Source organism: Mesoplodon mirus (genome assembly GCF_964341445.2).
Source record: "Mesoplodon mirus genome assembly, chromosome: 9".
Lineage (NCBI taxonomy): Eukaryota > Metazoa > Chordata > Mammalia > Artiodactyla > Ziphiidae > Mesoplodon > Mesoplodon mirus.
The window spans coordinates 35,348,906-35,361,667 of NC_138985.1; the positions used below are offsets into that span (position 1 = coordinate 35,348,906).

A 12,762-nucleotide genomic window follows, 5' to 3' on the forward strand; every position below is an offset into this window, starting at 1 on the left:
TCATAAATGTCTTACTAAATGTTTCAAGACATACCACTTGAAAGTTTAATTGTGAATTCCACACAGAGTTTCAATTATTGGTGCCACTATCCAAAAAGTACTGAAAAATTAGATTCTGATTTTTAAGAGTATGTCTTTAATAATAATTCAAGATAATTAACTCAATACATCTAACAAATAAGATGAGTTGGCAAACATTGGGGTTCCAGAATTAAAGTATATTCCTGCTTGGAACTATTCTTCATCTATTAGCTTCAAAAGATAATGGAAGCTTCTCAAAACAAAAGTGTCCAGAAGGCATAATGACTAACATCCACCCTTCAGTGTGCTCCAAACTGGACATTTTAAACACAAAATCTACATAAGATTTATACTCGAATCTCTGTTCAACAACATAGCATAGTAGGGGGAATAATGGAACATCTAAAGAACAAACACAATATTAGGAATTCATATGTGCTGGTGTTCATACCATTCACATTAGCTACTGAATACATTTTCTTCAGTCATACACTCACCCTGCCCTTGTACTAAAATCTGTTGGGTTCTTACTTCTTGATGCATCACAACTAAACTTTTCTGCAAACCACGATACCTAAATGTACCATTTACTCCATCAAGGCAGTGTTCTCATTCTCTCTTACCTGAGTCACGATTCGAAATCCAATTTGTACTCCTCTTCCATTTACCTAAATGCTTCCTATGCTTTACACGATGACCCCTCTCCTTTACCACTTACTATTCCATTCTCCATTAAGGTCTGCCCCTTCTCAACTATTCCTACTATCGTTTGAAGCACAGCATTTAGACTCAAATAGATATTGCTTTATAAATATTTTTCCAATTATTTCCTCTCTTTTCCTATCCTCACATGGACTCTTAAAAAGAGCAATCACGGGCTTCCCTGGTGGAGCAGTGGTTGAGGGTCCGCCTGCCGATGCAGGGGACACGGGCTCGTGCCCCGGTCCGGGAAGATCCCGCATGCCGCGGAGCGGCTGGGCCCATGAGCCATGGCTGCTGAGCCTGCGCTTCCGGAGCCTGTGCTCCGCAACGAGAGAGGCCGCGGCGGTGAGGGGCCCGCGTACCGCAAAAAAAAAAAAAAAAAAGAGCAATCACTTCTTATGATTACTCTTACCTCTGTATTAGATACCAAGTAAATTTTAGATTATTTATTGATGAATTATTCTAAACTTGTTTCCTACTTCTCATCAAATTATCTCTATCTATGTATTATTCTTATTCATATTATTTTGAATGCCACAGAGAATATAATTAAATAATATATATCAGATAATAACATATAATATTATAAAGAGAAACCCAAGCTGAAGTTTGATAACAGATTATGCTTTCTGCTATTCAAGGAATGCCCAACCCACATGACCTCCTCCACAAAGGCAGCTACTAGCTGACAGCAGTTTGGCTGCAGATGGCTCACTGCAGTTGACATCTGTATGCATATTAATGCACAATTTATTTTGGATAAAAACTAGACACTAGCATTCCTCAGAACTGTGATGACATGCTCAGCGACTTGATGAAACAGTTTTATTTAAGACAATCCATCCAGAATTTGAATGGATACCTTCTGAAACTGTGTGGATTACAATTTCTGCTGCATAACTCAGAAACCATTAACAAACCTTGTGAAATGTAACCTAAATCTGCACTTTTTTCTTCATAAAGCATAGTAATGTTCACCAAAGGCTAGAAACAACATTTGTAAATCTTCACAAAATAGGGTCAAATGATAAAAGCATATCTGAATATGTGTCAGTGCAGTCCAACCAAAAAAATTGCCACTTTAATCAATTTACAAAATAATTACAGTACAAAGACATGAAAATATTATTTGTATTTTACTACAGCAACACAGAAGACCCTAAATCAGTAAACTGAACTTACATATATATTAACACTTCTGACTGCCTCTCACATGGTGAATTCAAACTTTTAGATCTCAAATGAATAACACGCCTTGAGCTATCACACAATTTTGTAGCCTGCGATCCAACAGTTTCAATTAGGCAATGTTTGTGCAATTATTTAAACAACTTATTGATTGTCCTATTATTTCACTTACAAGTGAAAAAAATTACATTAGTGAAAAGACTCAAAGGGCTCATAAACTTTGTGAACTCATTATATATGCTGAAATTTAAATATCTTTAATTTGATCAGATAGTAATTGGAATTAAGACAATTAATCACTTGTATGTTAACTTGGAAAGGAAAGAAATGTTTTTAAAAATACATACATAAGGGACTTCCCTGGCGGTCCACTGGTTAAGACTGTGTTCCCACTGCACGGAGCTTGTGTAAAAATACAGTTTCATAAGGGATTTTAGCCTCTTTCAGCTTTCTGTGAATGGGAGCCGCCTATAATTTATTCAAATCTTAAATAGTTTTACGTATGTGCATTTTCAAGAATGTATTTAAGGAAAATCTGACTTTAAAATTACACTTAATCAGCTTTATTTTCACCTTTTTTTCACAAATCCTAGCCACATTTTTCATTACCATTGATTTCCTTCTGACCATTTTTTTAAATCCTTCCTCTTTCAAGTTAAAAAACACACAGATCTACATATTAACATTTTTCCCAACAAATACAATTATAGTTACATGTTCACATGATGAAGCCTGCCACTGACTTCTTTGAATTCTTTTACCCAAGTAGAAATCTGATCCGAAGGTTTGTTTGATGAATTCTACTGAAGTTTGATTTTCCTGAATAAATGACAGAAATGTCTTATTTGTTTTGCCAACTGATTTAAAAATCTTTATTTTTGATTAGATAGAAGAAAAGAATAGAAAGGTAGTTTATTGTTTTATATTCAGGTAAGAATGTATCTCATCTATGTGGTGTTTATTTTCTATTTTACAAACAAGATTCCATCTGCATTTGCTACTGACTCTCCCTCTAAACTATTCTTAACAGTGAGAAAAGTTATCAACTTCATTATCTCTATTTTCAAAATCTAACAGAGTGGCTGGCTCATAGTAGGAGCTCGTGGCTTTCTAAAAAACAAAAATGAGCTCAGCAATATAAATAAGGCTTTGGTTTGAGCAAGAGTTAGTAGAAAGGTATAAAGTCAGTGCTCTTAGACCTCAATTTTTTACACTAAATTTCAAAAACAAACTCCTGCCAAGAAGGTTAATTTCTTTTTTTTTAATTTAAGTATAGTTGATTTACAATGTTGTGTTAGTTTCAGGTGTTCAGCAAACTGATTGAGATATATTGATATAGATACATATTAGATATACATATATGTATACACACATATATTTTTTTCAGATTCTTTTCTATTATAAGTTATTACAAGATATTAAATACAGTTCCCTGTGCTATACAGTAGGTCCTTGTTGTTTATCTATTTTATATATAGTAGTGTGCACCTGTTAACCCCGAATTCTCAATTTATCCCTCTCCCCACCTTTCCCTTTCGGTAATCATAAGCATGTTCTCTATGTCTGTGAGTCTCTAGAAGGTTGATTTCTTGTAACTTTAAGAAAATGTAAAATTCTCTCTCTCTCTCTCTCTCTCTCTCTCTCTCACACACACACACACACACACACACACACACAGTCTTTCTGTAACCTAGAAATGACTGGTTTAAAAACAAATGTGCTCTCCTATTTTAAAAAGTTGCTAGCTTCTTGTATGGGATTCATTGCTAAGTAATTCTGTGACCTTGCAAATTCTTACCCTCGGTTTCTCAGTGACAAACGGAGTTAACAATGATGGCACCATCCCTACTTATTAGAATTTTTATACAGATTAATAATAAATACAAATATTTATTCATGTCAATTTCAAAGCACTTCCACTTATACTCCCAAATGTAATTTTTAGTATATGACAAGTCTCACAAATAAGGAAAATAAATACTCAGAAAAATTAAAATGACCTGACCGAATTACAGTAAGAGTGAAGTAAGAAGACAGGCAAGAAACATTGTTTATCGTGAAGTTATTGCTTCTCTATCAAAGGTAACTAGAACTACTGTTGATTGGATTCAGAGGAATATCAGCAAGACTATTTATGTGTAAAGGGCAGAGCTAGGACTACAACCCAGATCTTTATATAACTTACTGATGCTTTTGATATTGGCATTACTTTAAGGAAGATATATAAACTTCTAATAGATTATTTACATCTTTGTCTTCAACGTAGTACTTTTGAAATGTTTGTAAATAAGAGCCCAGTTTTACCTAAGCTAATTAAGATATGGAACACGGGAGAGTGTTTGGTATGTGTGATTTCTCAAGGGATGTGAACAATGAGCAAGTTAACCCATCACTGTATTAAGTTTACTGATCCAGTAAATGATTCTGTTAGTTGTGGGTATCTGCTTTCACAGCAGAACATCTGTTCTTACTAAGCTATGCAGATCATCAGACTAGCTGCAATAATATGTAGCAACACTCAGTAGACATTACAAAAAGCTGGATATGCAGAAAGACACCTGAAACATCTAGTTATTTAAAAGCTGAAAGTGGAAAAAAGCTTTGGTTCTAATGATTAAACTTATGGGTAGAGCATGAGGAATATATATTTATTTTATATGTGCAACATCCAAGTAATGAGGAAAATTCTTCAAATTAGACCTCATGGAAAATGAGTTAAACAAACATGGCGTTCATGAACACATTTAAGTAATAAGGATTTTTAAGTGATTACTTCTAGTCCTCTAAATTCATGAGAAAATTATTTTAAATAAATAAATAAATTTTGTTATACTCAGGGTATTTTTGTTTTAAATACTATGAAGGATACCTAAGGATTATTAGAGAATAACAAAACAAACAAAAACAAAACAAACCCAGAATATTCTTTGTCTTCTAAAAACTTTATGTTTAGAATCAAGGGACTTTATTTCTCTTTACTGGTTTCATATAAAAATGGTGCCAGTTAAAGTATACATGCCTCTGACAAGCAAAGAACAAATGAAAAAACTAACCAAATTTGGCATTACAGGCATAAGGCATTTCAAAGCATTACTATTACCTAGAACCAAAAATTCCTGGCATTTCACCAAGTAGAATGCCAAAGCTAAAGATGTGAAAATCGAGACTCTAATTTACCCATTCCTTCATATCATATAAATTGTTTAATCAATCATGTAATGAATGAGAATTTTTTAAATTACTCAAGTGTTAATTATAAGATGAATTTCCAAATACTGTATGCTAACACATATATATGGAATCTAAAAAAAAAAAAAAAAATGGCTCTGATGAACCTAGGGGCAGAACAGGAATAATGACACAGATGTAGAGAATGGACTTGAGGACATGGGGAGGGGGAAGGATAAGCTACGACGAAGTGAGAGAGTGGCATGGACACATATACACTACCAAATGTAAAATAGATAGCTAGTGGGAAGCAGCCATATAGCACAGGGAGATCAGCTCGGTGCTTTGTGACCACCTAGAGGGGTGGGATAGGGAGGGTGGGAGGGAGACCCAAGAGGGAGGAGATATGGGGATATATGTATATGTATGGCTGATTCACTGTTATACAGCAGAAACTAACACACCATTGTAAAGCAATTATACTCCAATAAAGATGTTTAAAAAATAATAATAATAATAAAGCGAAGGAAAATTTTTAAGAAACAAAAACAAACAAGCAAAAAAAAAAAAAATAAGACGAATTTCCAAGGTTAAAAAAATAGCACAAAAAGGTTTGACATTAAAAGTAAAAGCCTCTCTCTCAGGCACCAAGCTTGCATCTTCAGAATCAATCAGTGTTAACTTTTGCTGTGACTTTTTCTAGTGGCTGCCATTATAACATCAAATAATAAGTTTTGATTTATAAATTTAAGATACTATGTATTTTCTCCTTCTATAAAAGCAACATTTTTTCAAAAAACAACCTTATATTATTATGTTTTAGGGTTGTCTTAAGCAATATCCAAGAAATGATATTTGATGTATTAAATATTTTAACACACAGTTAAATAATGTATAACTTTTTCAGCTTGATTTGTGTACCATCTAATATCATCTCACATTCCACTACTATTATGCAATCACATTTTGGAAAAAAATGACATAATGTCTTTTTAGTTTTCTTCATTTCGGGGGCATAATCAACTACTCCATCCCACTCTTTTCATTTTCCATTTTAATAGAGGAACTCCTACAGTGATTGTGATATATACATACATAAACCTACATACACATTTATACATGTATACATACACTTATAGAGTGCCAATGATTTTTATGGACCCTTAAGTGTGAAAAAAAATTCTTAAGCTGCCCTCACACTCCCTCTTGATCTCTTGCCTGGATAGAGGATTCATCTAATCACAATCTCTATAAATTTAAAGAAATTGGTCCCTCTTGGCTGTCTTCTGTGTTGACACCTGCCTGATTTCTCATCTTTTTGTAGATGCTAATTTTTTTCTCTGTGGACGTCTTCCAATTTTTCTCCTTACCCTTGGAAATCAGACTATTTTACCAGGATGTATCTATGAGATGTTTTACTAATCTTGCTTGATCCATTGGTGGATCAAAACCTGAAGACTTACATTTTCTTTCTTCTAGAGCTTGACTCCATAGCCTTGACTCATTTCTTTCTGGAACTCCTATTAGAGCTCTTAGATATAATTTCCATGATTTTTAATATCTCTCTTAAAGCCCCAGAACTCCCAGAGTCCCAAGGGAGCCCCAGAATTTCAGATGACCACACCCCCAAAATGTCTACAACTCCATGGACAAGAGTTTAGAAAGAGCTCCCTATGCTGGAGTAAAATGCTCATTCCCCAGCCTCCACATCACCACAGGAAGGAGTAAAGAGGGGCATCTCAGAATTGTGCACATTCCTGGGTACATCCCACTCTTTCCTTTCTTAGCCCCCCTCGAGCTCCCAGCCTCAGAACTATACAAATTAGACCTTTAGTCACCACTAAAAGTTCCAGATTCCTGAGTCATCCCTCAACTCCCAGACTCCAATCCCCCAATTAGAGGGAGTGAGGGGACCCTACCACCACATCACCAACCCTCCCTTGGCCTGTGCTATAACCTTCTACTTCATTTTTCTCCATAACACTTATTACCATCTGTCACACTATACGTTTTATTTATTTGCCACTCTTACTAGAATACACGTCGCACGAGGGAAGAATTTTTGGCTACTTTGTTCACTTTTACAACTAGGACAGTCCAGAAACATGCCTGAAACATAGTAGGTGCTCAGTTAAATAGCTGGATAATTTGCTCTACAAGCTGGGAAAATTCTGGGTCTTGCTTTTCCAGAACATCAACCAGGCCCATTTTTACCCTCAATCAGCCCGCTGAAATTATTGATGAAATACCCTCTCTTAAGTATTTCTCAGGAATAATAAGAATTTTATAAGTTCTTTATAATTCCTGAATGAACTCCTTCCTGTGAGGTCAGGTGTTTTGTTTTGTCTTTCACTAGTTTATCTATGTCCTTCATGTGGTATTATTGCTAAAATGTCAAGTGAGTCTCTTCAAACCATTCATTTACAGTGAATGTCTCCATTATTTAGAATGGGTAATCAACAGAGGTTTTTCTGTATTTCTGGACAGTTCTGCTTCCGCATTAGTCCTCTTCTTTGAATGAGAGGACGTAGGATGGCAGAGGGTGAGTGTCCAAAGTAAGAACAGCTTTACTAGGAGGGTAACAGATTTAGTAAATTTGACTCCTTTAGTGTTTTGTTTGTTTCCTCCTTTAAATCACTCTGTTGTGGGAGAGAAGCATTACTTCTCATTTTCTTTTGAAAGCCCTACTTTTCTAATGAGGGCCCTTCCTCAGGCAGTTCATCCCTTCATTTGGAGAATTCTTTGGATTTAGCCTAAGCAGAAGAAAATAAAGCCTCTTCCTACCCACTGTCTTCCACTAGAGATTAGGAAAGAGTCCACTTGTCCTGCTTGTTCCTCCTGTAGTTCTGTAATTTATTACTTGATCACTACCTACAACCCACTGTTGTCTGTATTTGTGGATGCTAAGCTCAGAGCTTCACTGAGGCTCCATCAGGAAGCCACCTGATAGTGGTTTCTTTAGCTCTGTTTCTGTCACCACCTTTCCATTTACTTTCTATCTTCTAGGAATTCTTCAACCTGCCAATTTATGGTATTGGTGGTCTTTCCCGAACTACTACACTTTTTTTTAATGAGTACTTTTTATTATTGTTTTTATTTATTCATTTATTTTTTAACTGAGGTACACAGAACTACTATACTTTCAATCTTTTAAAACTGGGACCTCTAGAGAGGAGGTGAACGCATATGTGCTCAGTCCTCCTTTTTAAAAAGAACCGTATTGCTGTCTCTGCTTAGAATTTGGGTGACAAATCACCTTTGTGCTATAACAGCAAGCAACTAAAAAGAGAATATTCCTTTTTCTAAAAGTTCTTTCTGCTACTCCATCATCAGGAATGTCTTACTGGCTTTCTTTCTCCACAGGTTCCAGCCTCGTGACATTTGGCATATCTCTACTCTTTTCTTAACAGATTTTTCCCCCTCAGTTTCTCCTCCTAGAAGTAGCAGGCTGATCCACCTAAAAGAGGTGGTCAGTTAAGTCATTTTGCCAACCTGAAAAATTTCAGTCATTTTTTGTTTGTTCTTTAATAAGTTGAGAGAGTGTATATGGAAGTCTAAGTGTGTTTGTTTTTTATTTTTATTTTTTAGCTCCTGAGAGATGGCCATGTTTTTGTTAAATAAAACATCTAGTTTCAGCCAAGATTAATATATGGGCCATCATGATCGAAATAATATGAGGAAAAAGAAAAAAATACCCAACTAAATCCAGTTTTATCACTAACATTTGGTTCGTTATTAACAGTCTAAAAAATGACAAGTCATTTCATATATTACAAAATTTCCTAAGAACCAGGAGAATTATCACACATTAGGAATAAGTCTTTAAATCTCTCCTTAAACCTACCTGGTCCCAGCCTAGACATCGAAGAGATAAAGTAAATCAACAACAACAAGAACAACAACAAGAAACACTGTAGTTACTAACTGTAAAGCAAATGTTCAGTTTCTGTGTCAGAAAGCAAACCCAAAGAGTGAACCTGTGTTGCTGAGATTAACTCCATTAATGGACTAGCAAGAAGAGATACAGCTATAAAGTCTAGGCTTGGAGCCAGTGGATTCTTAAAGTTTATCTGAACAGCACACATCTTGACAACTACCAGAGAGGACACTTAAACATCATCCCCTTCACACAAATATTTGGGTTATCTAAGCTATGAGTGTGTTTGTGTGTATATGTATGTGTACATGTGTGTATATGTGTGTCAGGTGGGCAGAGGTGGGAGAGAGCTGGCAAATTTAATTAAGGAAGTAAAAGTCCCCTTTCCTAAAGCTTGTGTCTGGGTGTTGATACCTCTTCAGTCCTTCTCCTCAGACCTAGTAGTCATTTAAGAGCCAGGATGTTCAAAGCAAATATAGTCATAATTCTGCTTTGGTAACAAAAATATATCAGAGAAATTCTCCTGATCTTTTCAAGGAGTGATACAAGAGACCAGGATTTTATTTTTATTTTTATTTTTACCCAATAGGCTGTAAAAGTAATAATATAGAGAATAACCTGCATATAAACTCAAACTTGAAAATAATAAATTCATGTAAATTAAAGTAGTATAGAATGTCTAGTCTCTGGTGCTGTCCTGCATGGTAAAACTGTTTATTCAATCTGAGTATTTTTGGACAATTTGACCCATAAGATTACATTTTTCCTTATGGGAAAAAAATGAGAATTAAAATGAAATGTTACAATTAATACTGTAGATCAAATGGCTCTTGATTGCTATCTCAGAACCCAACAACTTATGATATTGTATCTATGTAGAAAACAATTTGAGAGTAAGCTGTCAAAGTCAACTCTGTTTAAAATATTAACATTATCTATGACACATCATATTACAACTTCAAAAAACTTCGTATATTGAAAAATACCTTATCATACAAATGTTCAGCTAATCCTCCTAAAAACCCAAAGTGTTTAACAGAGAACATGTTATTTCCATTGTTTATATGGTATCACTGTTACAGAAAATGTAAATGACTTGCCCAAGCTCATCTCGTTAATAACGGGGATGCTTTTTTTTTAGCCATTGAGACCCTCTACCTGCCCCCACATTCCCAACTCCTGTCAAGTGTGTCCAAATTCTTATCATTCTTCACATTCCCAGCTCAAATACTTCTATTTCCATGAAGATAGTTGTCATACCCCCCAAAGATAGTGATGACTTCTTCGTTTGATCTCATAGCACTTTCTCTCTTCTTACCACGAGTAAATGGATTTGGAATCAGAAGATTTAGCTTGGGTTCTGGTTATTTACTATCAGGATGATCCTAACATAGTAAACACTTGAACACCAATTTTTTCCCAACAGAGAAAACAGAATACATGACCACAGAATTATTTGGAAATTTAATTTTGAAAAAACAAATAAGAAGGAACTATGTGAACTGTAAAGACCTATACAAAGTTACTTTTCGTACATATGTATTTTTTCCTTTCTTATTTACAACTTTTATTTCTCCAGTTTTCTGGTAGAAGGAAGACTCCATAGCTAACACATACTTGATTCTATCAAAATACTTGATGGTGCTTCGCAACTTGGCATTTGATACACATTTGTAAAATGAATGAAGGATTGAAGGTATGATTACAATAAACAAGGTAAGTTTCATAAAGCAGAATGCTCACTGCTACCGACTAAATGTGGAAGACCTAAATCTGACTTAAACTTTTCTCCAATCTCATTGCGCATTTCTTTGCCACCACTTCAGGCAACCTAGATTTATGCCTGATTCCCTAAATATACCCTGTATTATTCTGGCTCTAGGTCTTAGGCTAAATCATTACCCCCTTTCATGTTCTTTATCTGTTGAAATAATATCCATCACTAAATACCTAGCACAAATGCCATTTTCTCCATGAAGCTTTCCTTATCTCACCCACTGGAAATGGCACTTCCTACTTGGAAGTTCATAATGTTTGCTCATGTCTCTCACAGCTTTTATCATTTGACCACATATTTCCTTGTGTGTGTATGATCTAACCTAGTACATTTGGATCATGTTAAGATCAGCATTATGTTTTACTTATCTTTATAGTCTACCAAACGTGTAGTAAAATGTCTTCCACATTGTAGGTACTCAAATAATATACGTGGCTTGAAGGTCCAACTACAGGTTTCTGCCTTATAAATTGCCACAAAAACATGACAAACATTTTATAAAAAGATCATCTACTGTTTGAAGTCATTATTACTACACATTCCTATCAAGATGGTATACTATGGACAGAAACACATCTTTATCAGAATTTATATATACACACACACACACACACACAATATGGAATATTACTCAGCTGTAAGAAAGAATGAAATTTTGCCATTTGCAACAACATGGATGGACTTGGAGGGCACTATGCTAAGTGAAATAAGTCAGACAAAGAAAGGCAAATACTGTATGATATTACTTATACATGGAATCTAAAAAATACAAGAAACTAGGGACTACAACAAAAAAGAAGCAGACACACAAATGTAGAGAACAAACTAGTGGTTACCAGTTGGGAGAAAAAAGGGGAAAGGGGCAGCATCTGGGTAAGGGATTAAGAGGTACAAAACTATAAAATATGCCACAAGGATATATTGTACAACATGGGGAATATAGCAAATATTTTATAATAACTATAAATGGAATATAACCTTTAAAAATTGTGAATCACTATTGTACACTTGTAACATATAATTTTATACCTCAACTATACTTCAATGAAAAAATTAAAAGATAAAAAAAGAATGTGGAAAAAAGTTTAAGATATGAAAAAAAGCTACAAATATATAAACCAACTATTTATAATCTGATTTCCTCCATAACTTAAATGTTCTTATTAATTGCAATTTTATCATTAAAGTATGGCTTATCTAAAAAGTTAAAGTACTCAATATGACTTTTGGTAAAAAGAGTAAAAGATACTTCAGCAAAAAACCAGAGGTTGACATATTTTAAATGGACATCATTTTCAACTTTCATCACAGTAAGTATCCAAACTAACATAACAGCTACCAATAATTATCACTGTTGTTTTTATCAGAACATAGATTTCATTTATAACAAGGGTACACAAGTCTCCTCTCTCACGGATATTTAAATGACATAATCCTTCATTGCCTGCTGCCTTCATTCCTCTTGTGCATTATGTGCACATAATGCACACAAAGCCCACTAACAGCTGTTCTCTAGATGGACTTCTGTGCCTTCTCATCGGGTAGGGGCTATTGCATTTCTTTTAAAAATGTATTCTTTCAAACCCTAAGCCCTTTTATTCTCACTTATTTTATATTATTGTACCATCTTCACTGTATTATTTCTTAACTCCAGAGAATTTCTAAGTTCTGCAGTTTTATGTTTTCTGTCCCTTCCCCCTGAACGTCCCCAAATCTCTACCTATTAAAATGCTATTTTATTCAGGGACTTTAAGCACTGAGTTGACATTAACTGACCTGCTGAGAATAACTTTTCTATCCTGAATCAGAGTAAACAACCTTGAACTCATTTGTGTCACAACTGGCCCCTTCATGATTCAGTCTGCCAGGAAGGCTTACCCAAAGACTTGGAGTTATAAACTGTGATCCTTCTAAGAAGACACCCATAAAGTTGAACCTGTTCTAATGACTCCATTTTTTTGAAGTGACTTACGCTGTTATGAATGACTCTCAACTAATGAGGGAAGCATGCTCTCATAGTGTATAGCAA

The 12,762-nt window shown here is 34.8% G+C and overlaps 1 protein-coding gene across 1 annotated transcript in view; it reads right to left on the reverse strand.

The window, feature by feature from the left end:
- PCLO (piccolo presynaptic cytomatrix protein) overlaps positions 1-12,762 on the reverse strand; it is a 387,719-nt gene that overhangs the window by 366,833 nt on the left and 8,124 nt on the right. The gene's annotated exons all lie outside the window — the stretch shown is intronic.